This window comes from Mustela erminea, chromosome 20 (assembly GCF_009829155.1).
Source record: "Mustela erminea isolate mMusErm1 chromosome 20, mMusErm1.Pri, whole genome shotgun sequence".
Taxonomy (NCBI): Eukaryota; Metazoa; Chordata; class Mammalia; order Carnivora; family Mustelidae; genus Mustela; species Mustela erminea.
The window spans coordinates 8,485,778-8,511,718 of record NC_045633.1 but is presented as its reverse complement, the minus strand read 5'-3'; the positions used below and the strand labels follow the sequence as shown (position 1 = coordinate 8,511,718).

At 39.9% G+C, this 25,941-nt stretch overlaps 1 protein-coding gene and 1 pseudogene across 1 annotated transcript in view; both read left to right on the top strand.

Moving 5' to 3' along the window:
• The window catches only part of LOC116581444 (melanoma inhibitory activity protein 2-like), a 272,791-nt gene that overhangs the window by 43,559 nt on the left and 203,291 nt on the right, over positions 1 to 25,941 (top strand). The window lies entirely within an intron of this gene.
• Positions 9,347 to 11,911, top strand: LOC116580792 (annotated as a pseudogene).

The following is a 25,941-nucleotide window of genomic DNA, read 5'->3' as shown; positions in this document are numbered from 1 at the left end:
GCAGGCTCTCTATTGAGCAAGCAGCCTGATGCAGGGCTCAATCCCAGGACCTTGAGATGATGACCTGAGCCAAAGGCAGGTGCTTAACCATGAGCCACCAGGTGCTCCTACGCTATACCTTCTTATTACACCTGTAGAACTACTCCCAAAATGTTTCAACATCCTTCCCCCTCCGTTTTTAGGAATTATGTAATTCCTCCTGTCTCGTCACCTTGTTTGCCTTTGCTGTTTTTATTAAGGTAATTCCTTGACCCCACAAAAATCTTCAGTTCATTGACTTGAAAACTGTCTTCTTCATGCGCTCATTTACCTCTTGCCCATCTTGGATTCTAGGTGCTACTCAGCCCTTTCGCACTGCTCTCCCTCACCGTACTCACCTGGAAAAACCCAGCTCTCTGCAGAACTCGACGGCTCTCTCCCTATTCTGGGACTGCACATGAGCAGCTCAACATGCTTCAGGAGAAATGGTTCTGTGGAAACATAGTTCTGCCCTTAGGACATTGATGGTACTTGCTAATGGTCTTAAAAAATCCAAGCAGGCCCTCCTCACTGCTTGATAATCCCATTGCATATCTCTAGTTGGAGATAACCATTTCCCACCTCCTGTTTCTGTAACCTTCACCTCTCCTTTCTCCTGATTTTCACTGAGATTTATAAGTAGCCAGAAGAGACCCCATAGCACCTAATCAACCTATACTCCTACAGCTCTGCCCACACTCTGCATTCCTTCCTGGGACAATAAATACTGTCAAGTTCCGAGCTTGGGCCACCCTCTCCACTGTGCCCTCGACATCATCTGCTCTCCCCTACTCAAGAACATTACTTCCTCGGGGTGCCTACGTGGCTCAGTGGTTTAAAGCCTCTGCTTTCGGCTCAGTTCATGGTCTCAGGATCCTGGGATCGAGTCCTGCATTGGGCTCTCTGCTCAGCGGGGAGTCTGCTTCCTCCTCTCTCTCTCTCTGCCTGCCTCTCTGCCTACTTGTGATCTCTGTCTGTCAAATAAATAAATAAAATCTTAAAAAAAAAACATTACTTCCTCTGTTACCTCTCTCATATCATCCATTTCTTCCTTTTGTTTGGACTAGGAATTGTAGTAAAGAGATAGACACATGGTAGTATCTCCTTTATTAAAATATCTTCTCTTCTTCCACCTTTTCCTTCCTCTTATCCTTTTTATAGCAGAATTTCTCAAAATAGTTATCCAACTTGTTGTCTTTACTTCTTTATTCTGTCTCTCTCTCTTCGCCATCATGGAGAAATTTCAACCAGATAAACTAACAGCTAGAATAGTATAACAAATCCATATGTGTATCCATCATTCTGCTCCAATAATTGTCAACGCATGGCCAATTTTGCTTCATTTATACCCCACCCACACCTCCCTCTCCTTGCATTACTTGGCAACAAATCTAAAAATCATATCATTTTACTAATTCAAACCTGTGGCTGAATTTAACCTATTTTTCTGTTCCTGTACTTTCTGTAAACTGATATATCGAGGCCAGATCAGTATTTAGCAAAAAGATTGCATAAATAGTATTGCATAATTCTATTACATGACATCTGGGGAACATAAAGTCTAGTTGGCTCACCTTTTGTGATGTTAAGCTATCAGTCTGATCCATCAATTACAAGGTTCCATCAGCTTTTCACCTAAATGCAGCTTTGGAAAATCATTTCCTATATCAATTATTTCATGATAATCCCTATTTTCTCTGGAATGGGGTCAGGTTTTCTTCTCTAGTACTCAACTGAAATGTAATCCCCTTCAAAAATAAAGACATTTTCAAAAACTGTTCTAAAGGAAAGTAGAGTTTCATAGTACTGTCTCAACTATTTTGTCAACAACTTACAGATGGAAAATTTTTAATTCTATTTCATATACATTTTATAAGGAGGGAGCAAGAGGCATCTCATGGTGTCCCAGCAAGAAAACAGAAGCCTGGCCACTGGTCCAGGATTTCCCTCTGAGTCTTAAAGAAAATACCAGCACTGGGCTTTCTAATCAGGTCTCTTACTTCAAAACCCATAGTCTCTTCACTTCATTGTGAGCTGTCTTATTAATTTATCTGAAGGACAGTGTTCATCATCTCTATGGACAATAAGACTGACAAAAAGAGTAAAGACATTTTGAACAAACTCCAGATTCCCAGTGTGTTTTTCAAGGAGTACTAGGTCTCAAATAAATAAAATCTAAAAAAAAGAAAAAGAGAGAGTGCTATGTTATGCTGTAGAAACAACTAACCCAAAGCTCAGAGGCTGAAGTCTAATGCAAAAGATCTGGGTTGATGGGCTTTCCTGGCTAGCTAACCTCCACAGAGTGACTCAGGACCCTCATATTCAGGGACTCCACTCTCTCTCAAGCCTCCTATAGGCCCTGTGCTGGATCCTTTGAAATCAACCAACTGATAAACAGCAGAGCAAGAGCCAGAGCAAAGAGCTGAGAGAGACAGTTGTGGAGGATCTCATATGAATTTAGGCTAGAAATTGGCCTAGCTGTGGACCCAGGAGGAAGAGAAATACTTTGGTGAGCATGCACATCAAGAAAGCAACAGTTTATTTTAATGTAAAAATAATACATGCATATGGATAAAAATAAAAGATACAGAGTAAGAGAATAAAGTAGTTACCAAATGTGTTGCAAAACAAGGGGTGTGTGTGTGTGTAGGGAAGTGGGTGACATATATATGTAACAAAGTGTGTGCAAGTACTCTCTGCTCTCCCATCCCCAGTCTTTGGATGTAGGCCCCAAAGCAGAGTGGTGTCAAAGTAGCAGGACAAGTTGAGCCACCTTTTCACAAATCGGAGAGAGTTACCTAACTTAGTCGCTGCTGACAGTTCTCTTTAGAATGGAAAGGGCAGTGACTTAATGCCTCTTAATTCTTAGCTTTGGGCTTTAGTTGAGAAATGTGAAGAAACACCTGAAGTCTTATGAAGTATCATTTTTATATACATGTAGGATGAAAACATATATGTTAGTGTTTATATTATGTGTACACTCACATATGTATGTGTGTGTGTATGTACGTGTATGTATATATATTGCCTTTTAAAACATGAATCGGTTTATAGTACACATACCTTACTTTTCCCCTTCATTTCCCAGCGTATCTTGTACATCTTTCCATATTAACACATTTAGATAAAATAAGGCTTCTCTTGGGTACTGGAAATTAGTAAGGGGTGGCTGGAGACACTTCAAAGCTAACTGGCCAATACAAAAAGCCTGGGTCTTCACTTCAACTCTTGTTTGATTATAAATTAACCTCCCCAAACCTCCCAATTAGCAGCAGCCACAACAAAACAGAAGTAGCTGACATTTATTGAATATTTCTATATATGATTAGTATGCATTATTTTATTCAATACTCAGAATGACCTATAAGATATATATTATAGCTAGTCCCATTTTACAGATGAGGAATATGAGGTTAGAGCAGTTGATTTGCCCAAGGTCAGAGATTCAGAAAGTGGTAGATCAATATTTAAACACAAGAAAGTGGTAGATCAGTATTTAGACACAAGTCTGACTCTCTTGGGGTGCCTGGATGGCTCAGTCAGTTAAGTGTCTGCCTTCAGCTTAGGTCATGATCCCAGAATCCTTGGATAGAGCTCTGAGTCAGGCTCCCTTCTCAGCAGGAAGTCTGCTTCTTTCTCTTCCCTGTTCTCACTTGCTCTCTCTCTCTCAAGAAAAAAAAAATCTGACTCGCAATGTATATTCTTAATCAGTTTGTCACTCTGTTCATCTGTACATTGAATGCCATAGTCTCATTGACTTCCCTCCAACTTTTAATTTAAATATAAATGATTCAATCTGACTACTCATCTGTGCTGAACAATCGTTTAACCCTCAGTCACCCTGGACTCTTAAACATGTACTGTACCTACTCTGAAATTTTTATTTCTTGCATTAGTACTTTATCCAGTGCTCGTGTTATGCCCTGGTGAATGTGCAGTTCATAGATGATTTCAGTTCCAAATGGAGGTATTTCTTATTTGTTGAACTGTCTGAGATTCCACCATTAGGGATCCATTCTTAGGAGCACTGACTACAGTGGAAAGTAAGAGGAGCAGGAGGAGGATCTAGAAGTGGTCAACGAAGTAGAACTAAATAGTAACACAATTAAATTTAAACATAGATTATTTAACCAAATCTCAGCAGTAGGAAAGAATTACCCAAGAATCCTCAGAAAAAGTTTTAAGGAGAAAGACTCATGCATGTGTAGGGTATAAAACTGGAGAAGAAAATTGGAGGGAAAGAGATTTATTCACTTTTGCCCTCAAGAACCTATGTCCATAAAATGCCAAGTTTGCCTTAGAGAAGCATACCTGTCCAGCTAGACTCCAGCCGTGGTGGGATGAAGCACATCGAGGGAGGCTGGGGTCAGGAGGTTAGGACACCCAGCAAGGCTGAACCAAGATGCGGGTAGGAACAAAGAGCCAGACCAAACGTGGCTTCCCCATGGAAAGACCCAAGTTCAAATGGCTTCAGAGTTAGGCTGTAATCTGGGGCTCAGGCTGTTGGGCATATTTCCTGTCCAACTGTGGGTGTGAGGAAAATGCATGTGTGGCACAAGTGCTGTGGGCACAGAGCCAGTGAAAAGCATGGGGTGTCATTCAATTAAATGGGAGGCAGGAGCCAGTTGGCAGAGGTAAGGGCATGCAGGTATTATGTATTTATCCTATCTTACTTCACACTATATTATTTCTTTTTTTTAATTTATTTTTTATTTATATTCAGCATAACAGTATTCATTATTTTGTCACCATACCCAGTGCTCCATGCAATCCATGCCCTCTATAATACCCACCACCTGGTACCCCAACCTCCCACCCCCCGCCCCTTCAAAACCCTCAGATTGTTTTTCAGAGTCCATAGTCTCTCATGGTTCATCCCCCCTTCCAAATTCCCCCAACTCCCTTCTCCTCTCTATATCCCCATGTCCTCCATGCTATTTGTTATGCTCCACAAATAAGTGAAACAATATGATAACTGACTCTCTCTGCTTGACTTATTTCACTCAGCATAATTTCTTCCAGTCCCATCCATGTTGCTACAAAAGTTGGGTATTCGTCCTTTCTGATGGAGGCATAATACTCCATAGTGTATATGGACCACATCTTCCTTATCCATTCGTCCGTTGACGGGCATCTTGGTTCTTTCCACAGTTTGGCGACCGTGGCCATTGCTGCTATAAACGGGGTACAGATGGCCCTTCTTTTCACTACATCTGTATCTTTGGGGTAAATACCCAGGAGTGCAATTGCAGGGTCATAGGGAAGTTCTATTTTTAATTTCTTGAGGAATCTCCACACTGTTCTCCAGAGAAGCTGCACCAACTTGCATTCCCACCAACAGTGGAAGAGGGTTCCCCTTCCTCCACATCCCCTCCAACACATGTTGTTTCCTGTCTTGCTAATTTTGGCCATTCTAACTGGTATAAGGTGATATCTCAATGTGGTTTTAATTTGAATCTCCCTGATGGCTAGTGATGATGAACATTTTTTCATGTGTCTGATGGCCATTTGTATGTCTTCATTGGAGAAGTGTCTGTTCATATCTTCTGCCCATTTTTTGATATGATTGTCTGTTTTGTGTGTGTTGAGTTTGAGGAGTTCATTACAGATCCTGGATATCAACCTTTTGTCTGCACTGTTATTTGCAAATATCTTCTCCCACTCCTTGGGTTGCCTCTTTGTTTTTTTGACTGTTTCCTTTGCTGTGCAGAAGCTTTTGATTTTGATGAAGTCCCAAAAGTTTATTTTCGCTTTTGTTTCCTTTGCCTTTGGAGACATATCTTGAAAGAAGTTGCTGTGGCTGATATTGAAGAGATTACTGCCTATGTTCTCCTCTAGGATTCTGATGGATTCCTGTCGCACATTGAGGTCTTTTATCCGTTTTGAGTTTATCTGTGTGTACGGTGTAAGAGAATGGTCGAGTTTCATTCTTCTACATATAGCTGCCCAGTTTTCCCAGCACCATTTATTGAAGAGACTGTCTTTTTTCCACTGTATATTTTTTCCTGTTTTGTCGAAGATTATTTGACCATAGAGTTGAGGGTCCATATCTGGGCTCTCTACTATATTATTTCTAAAATTTATTTCCTTTCGAGCCTCCTTCCTAGAAAGATTAAATTTTACTTTCAATAAGTGACACACTGAGATAAGAGATTAGGGGACAAATAATGCACTCAGGGGATTAGGTTGGGGAATGGATACTAATACTAAAAATACTAGACCTCAGTGAGTCACAGCTCAGCCCCAAACCAGCTGTTTTTAAGTTCACATTGACTGAACTGTGACTATGAACTAAACACTTATCATGCCTGATCTTGAGTTCTGTTCTCCCAGTAACCTAGAAAATGGGTATTTTATTATTACCTCCATTTATTATTTATTTATTATTTTATTATTATCTCCATTTAAAACATGTAGGGGGAGTGTGCCTGGTTTTGGGGGGTGCCGGTTGAGCATCTGACTCTTGGTTTTGGCTCAGGTCATGATCTCAGGCTCATGAGATTGAGCCCCATGTTGGACTCCATAGTCAGCATGGAGTCTGCTAGAGATTCTTTCCCTCTACCTCCCTCTCTCTCTCTAATAAAAATAAATCTTTTTTCCCCTTCTTCTTCTTCTTCTTCTTCTTCTTCTTCTTCTTCTTTATTTATTTATTTATAAAAAGATTTTATTTATTTATTTGACAGAGATCATAAGTAGGCAGAGACGCAGGCAGAGAGAGAGAGGAAGGGAAAGCAGGCTCCCTGCTGAGCAGAGAGCCTGATGTGGGGCTTGATCCCAGGACCCTGAGATCATGACCTGAGCTGAAGACAGAGGCTTTAACCCACTGAGCCACCCAGGTGCCCTCTTCTTCTTTTTTAATAGTGAATGAGGAAATTTGACTTGTAACTTGCTTGGAATCCCACAGCCAGAACATCGCAGAACTGGTATTTGAACCTGGTTTGGCTTTAGATTTGGGGCTCTTGATCATATACATAATACCAACTCTGAAGGTGGCAGGTGTGGAGAAATCAAGTCAGCAGGTGGCCAGGGTTAAATTGTCAAGACATCTATCTCCTGAAAAATGCTGGATATCAAGAGAATAAGGCAGGTAATGCTGGACGGATAGTGTAGTTAGAACATGAACAAAATCTATGAGTGTATGCTGTCTGTGTTTGGGACCAGGATGGATTCTGTCCTTAACATACAAGTAGAAATTACATGGCAGTAACTTTTAAGCTTAGGAAGAGAAAGAGAAAGAGAATTTAGAATGATAGACACCAGACACTCACCATGACTGGTAACCAAAGGAGGTGAAAGTTCACACGAATAGAAACTTGACACAAATGTGTTTCCAGCATTGCCTGGGAAATCTCTCTCCTAATTCCTAGTTTCTGTTCTCCCTCCTCTGGTGGGGCTTAATGGGGTCTGGATTTGGTATATTTCCCTTCTTAATAGCATGGGTCTTAACCTTTTTTCTTTATTGAATATTTTTTGGGGTTGAGTTCAAATGTTCAATAGCATTTTTTGAGTACTTACTGTGGACCAGGCACTATGCTAGGCACTGAAGATGAAAGGAAAAAAATGAGTTTCAGGCAGCTCTATGCCTGTAACACCACCAGCAATGCCAGCATAATGAAACTGTTCTTCAGAATCAACTGAGGACCTCCAGAAATCTATCTATGCTCTGCAATCTCCATTCTGAGAAGTAAAGGCTGTGCTGATTATCTAGGTGGAAGCAAAAAATAAGATGATGACAAGATTTTTGGAAGTAGTGGAAGATTCAGGGATAGAACCAAAGATTAGTGACTATTATATCAGTGCCCCTTGTGCAATATCAGATTACCTCTTTGGGGATTTGTATGAACTCAAATCTGGCGGCAACTCTGTGTCTGAGAAGTAGCTGCAGGTATGGGGAGCATTTGCTGAAGCTGCTGAAGTTATGGATAAAAAGATCAGAGAAAGCAGTGTGAAACACAGAAGCCAACATTCTTGGTTGTAAGTAATATTGAAACATATTCTGGCATACTTAGGCTGGAAAGATACTTATTGGAAACTCTTGGGAAGCCAAGAGAATGATAGGGAAGGCTGAGGGTGCCAAGGATGGCTGGAGGAGCTAGGAAGCTGGAACTAAATCTATGTTCTAGAAAGTCTGGCACTGCCATCACCTCTGGAGTCGCTGCAAAGCTGCTGATACTGGATTTGGGATGCCACTGCCATTGGTGGGATGAATTGTCAACAGGCACTGCCTCTTTACACATTTACTTTCAATTCTCAGTCCCGGACAGAAGCATCCAGTTGATGAAGCTGAGGTGATGTGCTCGCCTTACAGGGTGGGAAGAAGGGATACCTGACATTTCACCATGACACAAGGTGAGCCCTGCTTTCGACTCAGACTCATCCAATGATGGATTCCACCTCCTCCCCAAGGAAGGGGTTCATTTATTGAGCAAACAAAAAACAACAAATGTCAACCATAATGGAGACAAAAAATAAAGAGAAAGAAGTCCTAGGTGGCCCTTGTATGTGTTCTACCTCAGTCTTCCCCTGTTGGTGATAGAATCTGGTTATTTCTCTACCTTCATCCCCTAGAATAATAGTATTAAATAAAGACATACTGGAAAACACTTCCTCAAGGATTCCATATCATGATCTTGTGTAATTCATGGTTTGGGGGCTTCTCTAAGTTCTGAGATCTAGATTATTGTCCAGACTTAACTAATGGATAAATTAAATCTTTTAAAATGACTTGCAGATTTGTTTTGTAAAAGAGTGTACCATTTAATAATGTTACGTTTGTAGTTGCTATTGTTACAGGAAGACAGTAAGGTGTTGGACAATGAGACATCACAAAAATGTTAACTCCAGTGTCTTCATGAACAGTTGTTTTTCGTGAAAGCGGTAACAATGCTGGAGAGTTAATATATTAGGGTGCCTGGATGGCTCAGTTGGCTAAGCGATTGCCTTTGGCTCAGGTCATGATCCTGGAGTGCCAGGATCGAGTCCCACATCGGGCTCTCTGCTCCGCAGGGAGTCTGCTTCTCCCTTTGACCCTCCCCCTTCTCATGCTCTCTTTCTCTCTCATTTTCTCTCTCTCAAAAAAAAAACTTTAAAAAAAGGAGTTAACATATTAGGTATAGTAATAATCAGTATAGGCAGTGAAGAAAGTTGGAAAAAATGTTTGGTTAGACTTATTTAACATTCATTATGATAATTTCTTCTATTATACTGTTGACATAGGTCACTGCCAATGAAGAATTCATCAATTTCAAGACCTTTTAAAATGTCTGAGAGTTTTTATTCCTAACTTACTTGTGTGCTTTGTGCTTTTTTTCTTTTTTCTTTTAGAACCTGAGAAATTGGTACATAATATTCTCCAGGATATGTACAAAACCAAGAAGAAGAAGACTCGGGTTATTCTATGTATGTTATCCATTTCAGGCACGTGCGAGGCTTTCTTAGAAGATATGAAAAAATATGCAGAAACATTTTTGGAACCCTGGTTTAAATCTCCAAACAAAGAGACATTGCAGATTATATATAAATCTTGAAATAACAGTCACATGAATAGAGACGAAGTTATCAAAGAATTGGCAGGTATGTTTTTCTTAGTGATTTTACGTTAGTATGTAATACTAAATACTTTTTCTTGATTTTATTAATTTTTTTTTATAACTTAAGGCTTATATTTTTTAGTATAAAAGAAATATATTAAAATGTCTTTAAAATAGGAGTACCTGGGGGCACCTGGGTGGTTCAGTGGGTTAAGCCTCTGCCTTTGGCTCAGGCCATGATCTCAGGGTCCTGGGATAGAGCCCCACATTGGGCTTTCCGCTCAGTGGGGAGCCTGTTCCCCTCCCCCCGCCCCGCTTGCCTCTCTGCCTACTTGTGATATCTCTCTCTGTCAAATAAATAAAAATCTTAAGAAAAAAATAGAGGTACATGCCAGGCTTAGCCAGTAGAGCATGTGACTCTTGATCCCAGGGTTGTGAGTTCAAGCCACACACTGGGGGCAGAGAGTATTAAAAAAAAAAAAAAAGTTCTTAAAATAATATCAGACCTAACAGATTTCAATATGTTGGTTATGAGACTTTCTGGTAGGTAGATAGGAAATCTTCCAAATCAAGATTTAATTTTCTTTGGAAAAAAAGGACTCTACTTAATGTCTCGGGATTTCATTTGTATTTATTTATTGAAAGGGTTCACAGCATTTCTTTTTGTAAAGATTTATTTACTCATTAGAGAGTGTGAGAGAGCATGAGTGGGGGGTGGGAGGAGAGGGAGACAAGCAGACTCGCCACTGAGCAGAGAACCCAGTAAGGGCGCTTGATTCCAGGACCCCGAGGTCATGACCTGGGCCACCCAGGGGCCCAGAATTCACAGAATTTGACTGGGGTCCATGTAAGAGGAGTAGACTGTATATAAATTGGTTTACCAAGTCCCAAACAGAAAGATGAAAGATTGTATTTGTATCTGTCAAGCTTCATGGTATCCCTCTCCCTCTGTTTTCCTCTTCTTTTTGTTACAGGAATAGTAGGCAGCCTCAATTCGGAAAATAAAGTGGATCTCACTAATCCGCAGTACACGGTGGTAGTAGAAATCATTAAAGCTGTCTGTTTCCCGAGTGTTGTGAAAGATTATATGTTGTTCAGAAAATATAATCTCCAGGAGGTGGTAAAGAGTGCTAAGGACCCATCACAACTTAACCCAAAGCAGTCCGTGTAAGCAGGAAATGGGAAAGAAGCTAAATTGGAATCTGGGAACAAATCAAATGAACATGATCCAGCAGAAGGAAAAAATAACCAGCAGGCGGTACCAGAAAATAATGAGGAACTGGGGCAGACAAAACCAAGATCTGAGACACAGGTGGTGAACGAGGGAGGAGCTAAACCTGAACTTGAAAGTCAAGTCACAGAAAGATCTGAGTCAAGTGAAAATGATCTCTCATAAGGATAAAAAAAAAAACCTCCTTTGGTGTTGCAGGTGGGTTTCCCAGATGGCGTTCGGTGAGATAGTGCTAGGATTCCATATAAAATTATGACTGAAAATATATTGTTTTTGACCTTTGTGTGCTGCATAATGCTGAACTCATAATATTGAACGGTGATTGAGAAACCCCATTAATGGTTCTGTTGGAGATCTTTTGAACCCCCTATGCCAGTGTGCAGTTAGGCCTATATGCATTTGGTTGAGCTAGGAGAGGCTATGGATAATGATGAACACTTCTGTGGAGCGGAGGGTGGAGGCAAGATGGCGTTGGCTTCTCCCTCCCGATTGTCTTCCCCAGCCTCCCCTTCTGTGCTGGCATCTGACTTAGGGGAGCAAACAAACTCTGTAAAAGAGAAAGTCATAGGGAAATTTTCATTTAAGGACGGAATTTTTATATGTTGCCAACTCAGCTGTCCCTTCGTACTTTTGTTGTAAGCATTGCAAAAACATGGGTCTTACAGGTTTAGAAGTGAATTGTTTCTGTGACTTTTTTCTATCTTTTTGTGATTCTATTACTTAGTTATGTCAGTTTTTACATTTTATAAACATTTGTTACAAATATGATGGTCCAATGCTGTAATTTTTGAAGACATGGTGTGAGATAGAAGAGGACCATTTTAGCCATAGAACTACAGACATTTCTGCTAAGGTTAGTGATGAAGAATTAGTGTTCTGAGTTTCTTCAGTATGATAGTGCAACAGGAGACACAAATTCTTTTTTCATAGCAAAAGCTACTTTTCAGTGGTCTTATATAGACTTAAATCCAAGCTGTTCTGTTGCATTATGTATTGTCAGTGGAATGCAACTTAGAAACCTAGCATTTCTCCAGCAGCTGTAACTGTAAGTCAAAACCATTTGATGAGTAAAAATGTTTGTTATTTTAATGGCATCTGGAATATCAAAACAGTAAACTTTTGTTTAAAAAAAGACATTCAGGGGCACCCTGGCTGGCTCAGTCCATACAGTATGATACTGTTGATTCTCAGGGTGATACATTCAAGCTCCATGTTGGATGTAGAGATTACTTAAAAATAAAATCTTAAATAAAATCACATTCAGTGAAAGGTCTTAAGAAGCAAATTATTTAGTAACAGCACTTATACCAAGAAAAGAAAAATTCACATAGTTGGTAAGAATCTAATCTCAACATAATGTTAAAATGCTAGAGCAAGAAGCAGTACAAGAAATTGAAAAACTTTCACTTTCAGTTTATTAAATTAACTTATGCCACCTGATGCTAAAAAATTAACTGAAAAGCAGCAGCTTCTCTGTCTGGGTTGATAAGTCAACAGATTTCACAAATATTTGTCATACTGGAGCTTTGGTAAGATTGGTAAACAAGGATGAAATTCAAGAAGGCTTTTTCTGCTATGAGGAGCCTCTCAAAGGCAGTGTAAATTTAATGGGTCTTCATATCTGAAGGCTGAAAGTCTGTCATCTTTACTTCGGGTGCTCATCGGTTTTGCTCATTTTGGTAAAATCCCGACGTTGATGTTATAGCACATGGCTTTCTTCACAGAGAGCTGCTGATATAAAACACTTGGAGATGAAATGAAAGTTCTGGATAATGCTGCAGAAATTGTTACTAAAGACCCATTTATATAAGAATGTCTAAAAAAACAACAACAACAACTAAAGTCTGAACAAAGAGCACATGAATCTACGTACAGAAATCCAGTGCTTGTCAGAGGAAGAGTTCTCAACAGGATGTTTGAGTTGAAAGGTGAATTGCCAGAGTACATACAAGGAGCAACTAGGCCAGATTTTTTGGAGTGCTCAGGAGCCCAAGTATGGCTATAGAAACTAGTCTGTTCAGTGGACATTTTTCATCACATGAACAAATGAAACAAGTTTCTGCAAGGTCCTGGAGAAAATGTATTTTCCTGAAAGTGATAAGATTCTCAGATTAAAAAGAAACAGACTCTTCGGAACTATCACTCTGCCAAAGGAACTCTTGAAATGTTTCCACAGCCAGTTGGGCTTGAGAATGAAGAAGAGATAGCAACAAGTCTGGAGCCTTAACTAAAACTCTCCATGAAGAACTGCGAAACCTAATTAAATAGCATTTTCTCTCCTTTTCCTAAAACTGAGGGAGGAACCTCTTCTCTGAATTTCAGCCCGAGATTTTCTCCAGGAGAAGAAAAAGAACTCTGAATCCTAGTCTGATAGTTCTGGGTTTTTGTGAAATCAGAGTATCCTTAACTTACTGCTCATACTCCCATGCCATGAGGGTTCCCTTAATTTGGAAGATTTTTCAAGGTTTCCTCTAGTGTAAAATTACTGAAAAACACTGGAAGAGACGGACACCAAAGAGGGCTGCATACTAAGTCCAGATTATGAATCAATAGTAAGAGGCTGTGAAATTAACTTTTGGAGATGGGTTTATTAAGTTTGAAACAGTTCAATAGTATTATAAATGTTGAGTCTTCCTGCACCAATGTCTGTGTTTATTTAATGGCTAGGGAATATGGGAATGTATTTTTATCCTCCTAAACTAGTGGTCCAGACTACAAGGATTTGGGAGGGGCAAAGGCTGTTACAGACTCGACCTTGTTTAATGCAGATGAGGCTGGAGATTTTGGTGCCTTCATTGGACTTACTCCAAGAAAAAGATCATTTTATTTTGATAGTGCAAGACTCTGGGACTTCGGGAATAAAAGTGGCCATATGCTTTTGGAACGGCTAACTCTGCAGAACTAGATTCCTTTTACTTTGTGAAAGCTGCTACTCTACAGAAAGATTTTGCTTTAGTAGTTCTTTTTTAATCTTCTTGTATTTATTTGTATTTGGTAAGACTGAGTGCGACAAAAGCTCTTCTCCCCCAGTTCTAAAGCACTGTGTTCTATTGGAATCCGAATCTCTTTATTGATATGTGAAAGGTTTCCCAACTTTATTGTCCCTGACATTTGAGGATGTTGTTTTATAAATGACAAATTTCCAGGATGGGAATTGAATTGTTTCTTTTTTTTTCCTTTTAATTTTTTTTTTAAGTTATGTCAGTTTAGAAAACTTCAGTACTGTGGTTTAATAAACTTGTTTTGCTTTGTGGAGGAAGGAGTGTTATACCTAGTATCTTGAAACATGTTTGTGTAAGGTCACACATGATTTCTAAATGTTGTTTTTACTTGTATTTTGCTTTTGGTATGGCCAGATATTTAGCTTATTTTTCATAGTTCCTGATACTTTCAGAAAACGCAAAATAAATTTGTTCCCTCAAGATTGGTGTTCTGTGCTTTTTCTTCGTGTCTCTTATTAAATCTCTTGCTTTATAATAGATATAAAAGATGCTTATATGTCACGTCATGTATCAAAAGTCATGTACTTTGTCCTAAAACATATAGATATAAAACTCTTAATAATTGCTCTGGATTAATTACTCTTAAGTAATCCAAACTTGGGATATTCTTTGCTTTAAAAGGAGGTATGGGGTGCCTGGGTGACTCAGTCAGTTAAGCATCCAACTCCTGATTTTAGCTTGGGTCTTGATATCAGGGTTGTGAGATCAAGCCCCATGTTGGGCTCTGTGCTCCGCGGGAGTCTGCTTGGGATTTTCTCTCCCTCTGCACCCCCACCCCATTTTCTCTAAACTAAGTAAATATTTTTTTTAAAAAAGTATAGTAATACGGTACTAGATTAAATTCACTTACTGGCTTTCAGGTTATTTATATTACTTATTTTATTTTTAAAAAATATTTTATTTATTTATTAGAGGGAGAGATCACAAGTAGGCAGAGAGGCAGGCAAAGAGAGAGGGGGAAGCAGGCTCCCTGCAGAGCAGAGGGCCTGATGCAGGGCTCGATCCCAGGATCCTAAGACCATGACGTGAGCTGAAGGCAGAGACTTAATCTGCTGAGCCACCCAGGTGCCCCTATATTACTTATTTTAAAATTAATATTTTAATTCACTTTATTTCTGTTAAGTAGGCTCCATACCTATCATAGAGCCCAACATGGGGCTTCAACCCATGACTCTGAGGTCAAGACCTGAGCAGAGTTGAGTCAGATGCTTGACCAACTGAAGCACACAGGCACCCCTTTAATTCACTTTAAAGAATTAGTAATACAAGATGTTAAACAGAAGAAATTCTGTCTTGAGCACTTTTCTTAGAATAGTTCTAATCTTTATTTTGACTTAACCAGGCACAAGATAAATTCATTGTCCACTGTGTTTTTCTAAGTAATCATTTGCTATTTTAAATGCTGTAGGTCATTAAAATCACTGCCTTTGTCAGTTTGGTCATCATAACTTTTTTTCCCAAATATTTTGAATTATTATTTATATAACTTTTGGCTAAGTACAGAATGAAAAATTGAGGTTTTCAACCTGGAAAAACCTTCAACATTGCAAGAGAGTAGTCTCTAAATCGGCACGAAGCAAGGACTAAAAAGAAGTCTATATTTAATGCTGTAGTTGCTTATTGGGCTATGTTCGACCCCATTCATGGTCTCTCAGAACATTGCGTTTGATTTTCCCAGTGACTGTCTTCGGGAGTTCTGGAACAAATTCCACCTAATTAACAGAGAAACATACTATGAGACACTTGATTCCATTTTTACAATCCCAGTTGTCAGTACAACTGGGAGAGCTTTCATGTGACTGACGAGTTTGAGTCTGAGGGACGTCTTAGCCTAAACTCATTGAAATTCATGTGTTTATTATCCAGTTGACAATGGACCTACATCATGAGTTTTTAATGCAAAGCCTATATGCTTTATCAGACGGATATAACAATCCTTTGTGCCGTTGCTTCCCCTTCCAGTTCAAATTAGAGCTGGGCCTCTACTGCCCGCAGGAAATAGAGGTGACACCTAAATGTACAGAGGAGCAAGTTAATTCTTAGGTTTGGGGCTTTTAAGAGCTGGATCCTTTAGCCCCTTTCTAAGGGAAACTTTTGAGAGTTAATTTTGAGTACAATTTACCCATTATGCTCAGAGTAAAATCCTTTATGTTTCCCTCGCTCAAGATGTGACTTAAAAATTTTCTCAACGTTTCTGCAAATCAGCTGGTGACTGATTTAGTAAATTTGATGGAGAAGATGTATCTAGTTCTGAGGCTGAAGTTAACTGCCTTTTGGCTGAAATACCAGTTGAATGGAATTCTCATCTTAAGGATCAGTATCAACCAACAGTATTCCAGGATGAAAAGGAAGGAAATTGCAGTGCCATCATTATGTTTTTAATACACAATTATTCTTAAATCCTCTCATGAAGAAGATTTCAGGAAAGATTCCACAGTTTCTTTGGATAGTATCTTTTTTCTGGGCCTTAAGTTTGGTCACTTGATACTTAAAAGGCTTGTGCTTTGAAGAGTATTATGGCTTGAGAGTACTGATAACTGAATCAAATGCTGTCTTTAAATTTTCTTCCATTTTTTTCCCCCTCATGGAATGGGACCGATTAGTCTTACAAGGATCCTTAGTAGTTACTCAGTATTGCAGAGTTGATCAAAACTAGTGTATCAAACATCTAAGTGTCATAAAATAAATTTTTTAAAGCAAAATTCTTAAGGCTAAACAAGTTGAAGTAAGTGTCTTCCACTTATATAATGAGCAACCATTAAGTCGAAAGCTAGTAAAATCTATGTACTTAATATCTTGGGCCCTTATTTGGTAACATTTAACTTTGGGCAAAAAAAACCACAAAAAAACAAAAAAAACTTGCCTTTCTTGGATATTTGTAAGGTGCAGTTGATTTTTTCACATGATCCTGAAGTTCAAGAATTAATTTCTCTGGGTTGGATGATTTAAAGGGTGCAGATAAGACAACAAAAGCTTTCACTACCTGCAGGAGAAAAGTCAATTTATATTGATTTTTTTTTCTTTCAGACACATCAGGAGTTTGGAACTAAAGCCGAGCACAGACAGGTACTTGTAATTACTTGTTTACACAACTTGAGTGATGAACACAAATCCATAGATCACCCTTGATCTTGGATACAAGTGGGGCTTTGAGATCTAATTCCAGATAAATGGTTTGTGAGTGTGAGGAGTGCAGTGTTTCAATAAAGCTAAAACTTGAGTTTTGGTTACATGTCACACATATATTTAACATTTCAGCCAGACTAGTCCTATATGTTCTACAGGCAGTCCTTGATTTGCAGATGATCATTTACTCCAGACCTACACTGTTAGAGGCATGTGATAGGGAGACAAATGGAGGTTCCAGAGAATATGGTTTGAAAGGGATTTGGGAAGGCTTGGTGGAGGGATTTTGTATGCTGGGAGATGAATTCTTCGGAAGGATCAATCTACCTCTGAAAGGTCTTTTTTGCCTAATATTTCTTGCTTGTCTTTGGAATACTATACAAAACCCACCAATTAGATAGTTATTAAGGTTAGTTAATTATACTTTAAATTATTAATTATTCATACATTGATTCCAATTGGTATTTACTTCTAATATTCAGATGAAACCAACTATATTGAGAGAATGAGAATGTAGTGGGCAGGAGAAAAGTACTTTGGACAAGAGAATCCACTGGGTGTGGAGGTGGTGCAAGAGGTTTGAGTGTGGGATCCATAGAGTCACTGCAGAGGGTCAGAGAGGGCACCTGGGTAGCTCAGTCGGTTAAATGTCTGCCTTTGCCTTGGGCCAGGATCCCTGGTCCAGGATCGAGCCCCATACTGGGCTCCCTGCTCAGTGGGGAGTCTGCTTCTCCCTCTCTGCCACTCCCCCTGCTTGTGCTCTCTCTCTCTCTCTCTCTCTGTGTATCAAATAAATAAATGAAATCTTTTTAAAAAAAGGATCAGAGAAAGAGATGTGGGCGGATGCTGATACACAAACTGTTTTTGGAATTTTGCTACTTACTAAATCTGTCAGAAACTTCCATGAGGAAAGGAAACATCTCCCTTCCATACTACAGGGCTTCCTCTTAAAACTAAGGCTATTACTGTCATTCCCTAAGTTCCCTTTCATTAGGTCCTAAGTAGGCTAGTGAGACTTGTTTGGGAACCTGGCCACAGTCTCCTATTTGCACTGTTTCTGTGACACAATGTATTCTGATTTCCATGACCATCGTAAATACAGTAAAATTTGCTTTTTCTATGCAGCATCTGTTCCTACCCTTTTAGTAATAGTACCATGATTTTCCTATGGAACATTACCCTAACTTCTCTGTCTGGTGGTCTTGACACTAATTTCTACCTCCAGTGATCAGCATATGATCCAGGTCTGGCCAGCGAGCATATGCCATTCCCTGGACCACATCGTTTAGATATGTGATCTAAGATAGACACATATTACTCTGGGAGTTTCTTGAAACTGTTGGAAGAGGAGCTGTGTCCTTTACTGGTTGTGAAGCTATGTACATTTGGAATCAGTTGCTACCACATAGGAAGAACATGCCTGAATGGAGCCACGCTAAAGAACAACAGCCCGGAAATGAAGAGAGACAAAGCTTTGCTAACTTCACATGAACCCTTGGATGTAGCTGCACCTGAAGACCTCACTTACGTGTGGGCCAATAAATTCCTTTTTTAAAAACCTTTAGTCAGTTTGAGTTGAGTTTCTGTCACCACTAAATGAATCCTAATACATCCCATTTGGGACACAATTCATTTGTAAAGCTGAGTGCTGGTACCCATTTTTGGCACATGGGTGCTTCATCATGAGAATTACATGATTACTCCTGATTTACTCTCCAGAGGGGTCAAATGGATAGAACTGGAAAATATGAAATTGCTACTTGAATGATATTCACTCTACCTCTCCTCTGACTGGATCCGGACTGCTGACAACAGCTGATTCAACAACAGCTGGGTGTTCAATTAGCGCACTCTCCACTTCAAATGGCCCGATACGGTACCTAGAAGAGGAAAAGAAGCCCTTGGCCACTACATCATCCAAGGAGGAGATCTTCCCTGGCCATCTGTTACTCTCTAAGAGTGGCAAATGCACAAACCCAGAGGATATGATGACATCGTCAGCTCTGCCGACAAACCAGAAATACCCATCACTGTCCATCACTCCTCTGTCTCCAGTGGTGTAAAAATCCCCTCTTATTGTGGCAGCAGTTTTCTCTGGATTGTCCTAGGAACCAAAGATGGCTTTGGGGATTAATTTGGTCAAAATAGAAAAAGAGGCATGACATTCATAAAGTGACTAGTACTTTGCACATTCTATTTATAAAAAATTGATTTTTTAAAAAAAAATATGGTTCATACTGTAGAATAAAAAAGGTTCAAGAATATAATGAAAAGGAAACCCCTCTTTCACATCTTCTGCCCTGTATCACCCCCTCCCTCCCCTCAGCAGCCTAGTTGTCTTTTCTAAGGACAAGCACGGCAACTGGCTTCTTACACATAGAATTTAATCTTTACAAAACTTTTAGGAGATAGAAGATATTCTCCCCATTTTACAGTTGATGAAATAGACTTGGATTTTGTGACTTGCTCAAGGTTAAACAGCAACACATGATGGATATGAAATTTGGACCCAAGTCTGTATGACTCCCCATGCCACCTTTCTGTTAACTTGTGACTAGCACATTCTATGTTCTTATACCACATATTCAGAGAAGAAACAGAAGGGCCGTGTAGACTTTAGTCTGAGGGCAATTTCCCCTTCTTTGCCAGGTGGTAGGATGTTGCCATTTTCATCTATAATCTAGAATGAAAGAAATAATTAGGTTCCTAAAATTTTCTTTTTACAAAATGAAAACAGGTTGCAAATAGTTGTACAATGACTAGCAGAAAACTGTAAAACATTCTTCACTATTGAAACAGATATTACCCACCTGGACGTCATAGGGTAGTACTCCTTTTCCCATCGAGCCCGGTTTAATTTCTTGTCCTTTCTGATTGGCACAAATTATTCCCTATTGAGAGAACATGTTTTATTTAAGAATGTAAAAATTCATTTTCTCTTGCTATTTGTATCATGAAAATAAAACATAAGACTCACTTTGACTGGACTGATTTTCCCTGTGTGCATGTTTGTCTTCTAGATACACACACACACACACACACACACGTTTGTCTTCTGGACACACACACACTATTTTAGACCAGTGCTTCTCAAACCTGTGTGTCAGAGTCACCTGGAACATTCATTTTTCAAGCACAGCTTGCCAGGCCTCGTCCGAGTTTCTGACTCAGTAGGTCTACCTGGGGTGGGATGGCGTGTGTGAGAATTTGAATTGCTACCAAATTCCCACATGCTGCTTCTGGTGGTGGTTTTGGACCACACTTTGAAAATGACTCCTTTAGACTAAGGGTCCTGTTTATTGCACCTTGGGATAAATTCCACACTGGGCCTCTCTGGGGTCCTTAGTGCTGCTGAGAAGAAACACTTGATTCTTTTTTTTTTTTCTTCCAGGAACTTCCCATAAGTCTGTCTGTCTATCTATCTATCTATTTATTTATTATCAATGTGCCAAGATTCATTGTTTATGCACCACACCCAGTGCCCCATGTAATATGTGCCCTCCTTAATACCTACCACCAGGCTAGCCCATCCCACTCCCCCCACTCCCTTCCAAATCCTCAGTTTGTTTCTCAGAGCATAGTCTCTCATACTTCATCTCCCCCTCCGATTTCCCCCCCTTCACTTTTCCTTTTCTTTTCCTAATGTCCTCCATGTTATTCCTTATGCTTCACAAGTAAGTGAAACCATATGATAATTGACTTTCTCTGCTTGACTTATTTCACTCAGCATAATCTCCTCCAGTGCCATCCATGTTGATACAAAAGTTGGGCATTCATCCTTTCTGATGGAGATGTAATATTCCATTGTGTATATGGACCATATCTTCTTTATCCATTCGTCTGAAGGGCATCTTCGCTCTTTCCAGTTTGGCAATTGTGACCATTGCTGCTATGAGCATTGGGGTCCATATAACCCTTCTTTTTACTACATCTGTATCTTTGGGGTAAATATACAATTGCAGGCTCATAGGGCAGCTCTATTTTTAATTTTTTAAGGGATCTCCACACTGTTTTCCAAAGTGGTTGCACCGACAACAGTGTAAGAGGGTTCCCCTTTCTCCACATCCTCTCCAACACTTGTATCCTGTCCTGATAATTTTGGCCATTCTAACTGGTGTAAGGTGGTATCTCAGTATCTTTCACTGGTATTTTTCAAAGTACTAGAACAAACAATCCTAAAATTTGTATGGAACCAGAAAAGACCCCGAATCACTAAGGAAATGTTGAAAAAGAAAAACAAAGCTGGGGGCATCACGCCTGATTTCAAGTTTTACTACAAAGCTGTGATCACCAAGACAGCATAGTACTAGCACAAAGCAGACACATAAACCAAGGAACAGAGTAGAGAGTCCAGATATGGACCCTCAACTCTATGGTCAAATAATCTTCAACAAAGCAGGAAAAAGTATCAAGTGGAAATAAGACAGTCTCTTCAATAAATGGTGCTGGGAAAATTGGACAGTTATGTATAGAAGAATGAAATCTGATCATTCTCTTACACCATTCACAAAGATAAACTCGAAATGGTTGAAAGACCTATCAAAATCCTAGAGGAGAACATAGGCAGTAACCTCTTTGACATTGAATATAGCAACCTCTTTTAAGACATGTCTCCAGAGACAAAGGGAACAAAAGTGAAAATGAACTTTTGGAACTTCCTCAAGATCAAAAGCTTCTGCACAGCAAAGAAACAGTCAACAAAACAAAGATGCAACCCATGGAATTGGAGAGACAAAGATCTATAAAGAACTCCTGAAACTCAACACCCAAAAAACAGATACTCATATCAAAAAATGGGCAGAAGACATGAACAGACATGCATGTCTTCTCCAAAGAAGACATACAAATGACTAACAGACACATGAAAAAATGTTCATCATCATTAGCCATCAGGGAAATTCAAATCAAAACCTCATTGAGAGCCACTTGATTCTGTCCCTCTCCATCCCCGAACACCTTTGAGAGTTCTCCTGCATAGGGAGAAGACAGGAAGACTGCAAGGAATAATCCTAATTCTGCCCTAGCCAAGCCAAATTGGGCAATTCAGAGGTCTTGGTAGTTATGGCCAGGTATGGTATTCTCAGAAATTCCCTAAAAATTTGTAACCCCAAGGGGGCTCTTCAGGGGCTCAGCCTGGGATTGAAAGGCTCCCAATATGCTAAACTCAAACTTTTTCCATTAAACATACCACTTCTGTCTGTCCGTAGCCTTCATACAGTTCCAGCCCAGTTTGGGCCTTCCACTGTTCCAGCACCTCCGGGTTGAGTGGCTCCCCTCCTGTCAAGCAGTGCCGTAGCTTCTTGAATTTATATCTGCAGACACAGAGTCTCATGGCATCTTTGGAAGGAAGAAATCTGAGTGGCTTTCATTAAAAAATTATTAAGATGTTCTAGCAACAAGCCAATGAGCTAGGAAAGGCAAGCCTTAGGAAGGTTCATTCAGCAAATATTTTTTGATCACTTACTATCTTACCAGACACATTTATAGGTTTTGTGGGGCATGCTAATGATGAAAGTAACATTTGCTGACAGAGCTTGTATTAGGCGGGGAGAAGGTAGGAGAAAATACTGATAATGATCTTAAGCACTTATAATGAACAAAGTGGTAAAATAACCAACACTAATTGAGCATTTATTGTGTTGTGAGGGCTTTTGGAGCATTCTCATAATCCTCGTGCCCTATTTTATAGATGAGGAAATTGAGACTGGGAGAACTTAAAGAAGTTGCACAAGATTTCATGAAGTGCTGAGTTAACTACTCCACAGTTACCATTTGTCCGGTGTCTGACCGAGCAGGCCACTTACACTGAATTCTCACCACAAACCCATGAGGCAGCTCTTAATCTTCTCTTGTGGATGGAATGAAGGGAGGCTTACTTAGCAAGCTCATCTCAAGTGTCTGAGGTCTCACGATAGTAAACAGCAGAGCCCCACTTGTTTGACTTTGGAGATCAAGCTTTTCACCCCTGGCCTTACTACTATGCTGCCCACTTTCTCAAGTGAGAAAGTCTGGAACAGCCCCGCTCTGATGCATTGAGGTTTCCAATGGGCAGGACAGGATTGTGCCTATTCAAATAGCCCTTAAAAGCCCTCGGACTACTCTTGAGATGTGAGCAAGATGCTCACATTTTGAGGGGCACCTGAGTGTTGCAGCCAGTTGAATGTCCCACTATTGGTTTTGGCTCAGGTTGTGATCTCAGGATCTTGGGGTCATCAGATTGAGCCCCATGTCAGGCTCCATGCTCTGTGCAGAGTCTGCTAGAATTTCTCTCTCCCTCTCCCTCTGCCCCTTCCCATCATGTGTTCCCCCCACTTAAATAAATCAATCTTAAAAAAATAAAAGATACTCACATATTGAGGGCCACAAGGGAATTGACCTTAACTAGAATAAGAGAAGGTTCAGATCTGTTTTATTTTGTTTCCCAGCACTCTCCTTCCCGGGCATCCACATTTGAGGGGGATAGAGGATGGACAAGGCTGCGCTACTTAAATTGTCACTACTTACATTGTTTCTCTCTTCCTTTCTCTCTCTCCTCACATATTCAATTCATATTGCTTACGTAAATATACATTGCAAGTCCACTAGAGGTTCAGGTGATTTGGATGAATTGATTATAATCCTCAAGTCATAAGGCCATATTAGCTTCTCTTCAAGGCATATAAACACAGTTGTACTTTGGGGTGCCACAGGGTTAGTTCTCAGACTGTAGGGCTCTGGTTGTCCCTGAGAAAACGGTAGAGTTGCCCCTAGACACTAACCTCAGGGGCAACTGGGAGGCGATTTAGGCAATATCTGGAGCCATTTTTGGTGGTCGCCAGGGAGGATCTACTGACATCTAATGGATGGAGACCAGGTAGAATGCTGCTCAACATCCTACAGTGCACAGGCCAGCCCCTGACGGAACAGAATTCAGTCCAAAATGTCAGTAGTGGCGAGACTGAGGAAACCTGCACTGAAATGGGGAGATCTATGATGCTAGACCGCAGCTTTCATTTGAGCTTCACATGGAGATGCCCGCCCAAGTACCTCTTCAGGTCTTTCTGCACAAGCATCCTGTACACAGTGGGGCGCTGCACAGGGTGGTGATGGGGTAAGTGGTGAGAGTCTGCGTGATGGAGAAAGACAGTTGTCAGAAGTGGTTAATTAGAGGCCACAACTAGAGCTGATGTCTGCCACCCCCCATCCTCTTTCACTGACAGGTTTCCATCATATATGATCACTGCTCAGAACAAAACCCCAAGTACTTATTAGTTGTTCCTAGTGACCGTATGTCTGCTGGGAATTTCCAGTTATTGGAAAGAACACATCTGTTACAGTAAGAGACATACACAGCCCACTCTCCACAGTGGACTCAACACAGTCCACTCTCTAAACAGAAAGTAAATATTTGAATTTGAGACCAGCCCCCAAGTATGAGCTAGTTTATTCTACGTCAGGGCTGCAAATTACCTTTCACCGTGGAATTTTGAAGCCTCCTGCCCATATATTCCTATACAGTACACAGCCTGGGTGTGAACTAACCTACCCAAACCTCCCAACACTTTTTCTCTGAAAGACATCAGTGCTGGGGCACCTGGGTGACTCAGTCGGTTAAGCCTCCACCTCTTGATTTCCACTCAGGTTGTGATCTCAGGGTTGCAAGACTGAGCCCCTCGTAGACCCCACACTTAATGCAGAGTCAGCTAGGGATTCTTTCTCCTCCCTCTCTCTTTCTCTTTGCTCCGCCCCCTGCTTGCATTCTCCACCCATCCCTCAAATTAAAAAAAAAGACACTCCTTTTGAGTGGATTGATTAAGTGCATTAGTGAGGCATTTTTCAGTCCTTTCCTTAACTGTTTAAGATTTGCCAGGCTTATTTTACCTCCAGCTTCATAAAGAAAAATAATAACTTAAGCATGCTAAATCTAGGGAGATACTCATGTTTTAGATGTCCTATTTCTAGACAGATTCTACTATGTCACATAATGAATTGACAGTTTGTATTAAATGTTAGCATTTGAGAGAATATTTTCAAGATGTATTTGTAGGCTATCTGGATTGTCAAAGATCAAGAAAAACTTTTGATCCATAAGTGAGCATTTCTGCTGTCTGTACATTCCCCCTGGATTCCAGCTATTCTTAATAACAGTAAATGCATGTAACTAAGAATAATGTGAAGTTTTTAGAATACTTAAAATATACACACTATCTTTGCAAAATAAGAGTATTCTTCTAATAGACTAATATAATGCCATATATTATTATAGCATTAATGTATCTTATTTACTATAACATTAAAGACTATTAAAATAAAAATATATATTTTTCTTAAGTATTATATAATATTTAATATTTTATTAAAAATTATTTTTTAAAAAATACACTTTTTAGAACTGCCAAGTTAGCTTATTTACACAGGACACTTTGTAAACCTGACATAGAGATCCCAGTTCTTATGTTACCCACCATTTCTGTTAAGACCCTCAAGCCATCTCATAAGACCAGTTAGCAAAATAACAGGGTGAGTATAGCTTCTATTCACACACAGGTGTGGTGTTTAGTAATATGTATTTCATTCAACATAATTGATTTTTCATGGTTGAAAAATAATTAGCCTAAATCACATGTTTGTAAAGGCTAAAGAAATCAGGGCAATCTGATACTTCAGTCTAGCCGTGTCTTGTTGAGAAGGAGGGACGTGCTTGGTTTCAAGACAAACACTGGGTTCTGAGAATTCACAAAGTGAGAAGCACAGGGTGAGGGCAGAATGGAAGGAGCCGCAGTGGGAGAAAGGTGACCCCACCTTCAGTCCTCCCTACGTAGGGTTTTGGATTTGTCGCCTAGTGTTTTGGTTTCACTGAATCAGAAGCCAAAGATTTGTTTAGCCTTGAGCCTTGTAATCTGTTATTTATAATATTTCAAGTGGAATGTGGACCAATCCTGAATAGTTTGAAACATGAGAGTGTTGTGGGCGTTCCTTCTTTGTTAAATACATTCAAAAGCCAAATCCCCGGAGACTTCATTTCTTAAGAAGGAATGATTTCCACAAGCCCAGG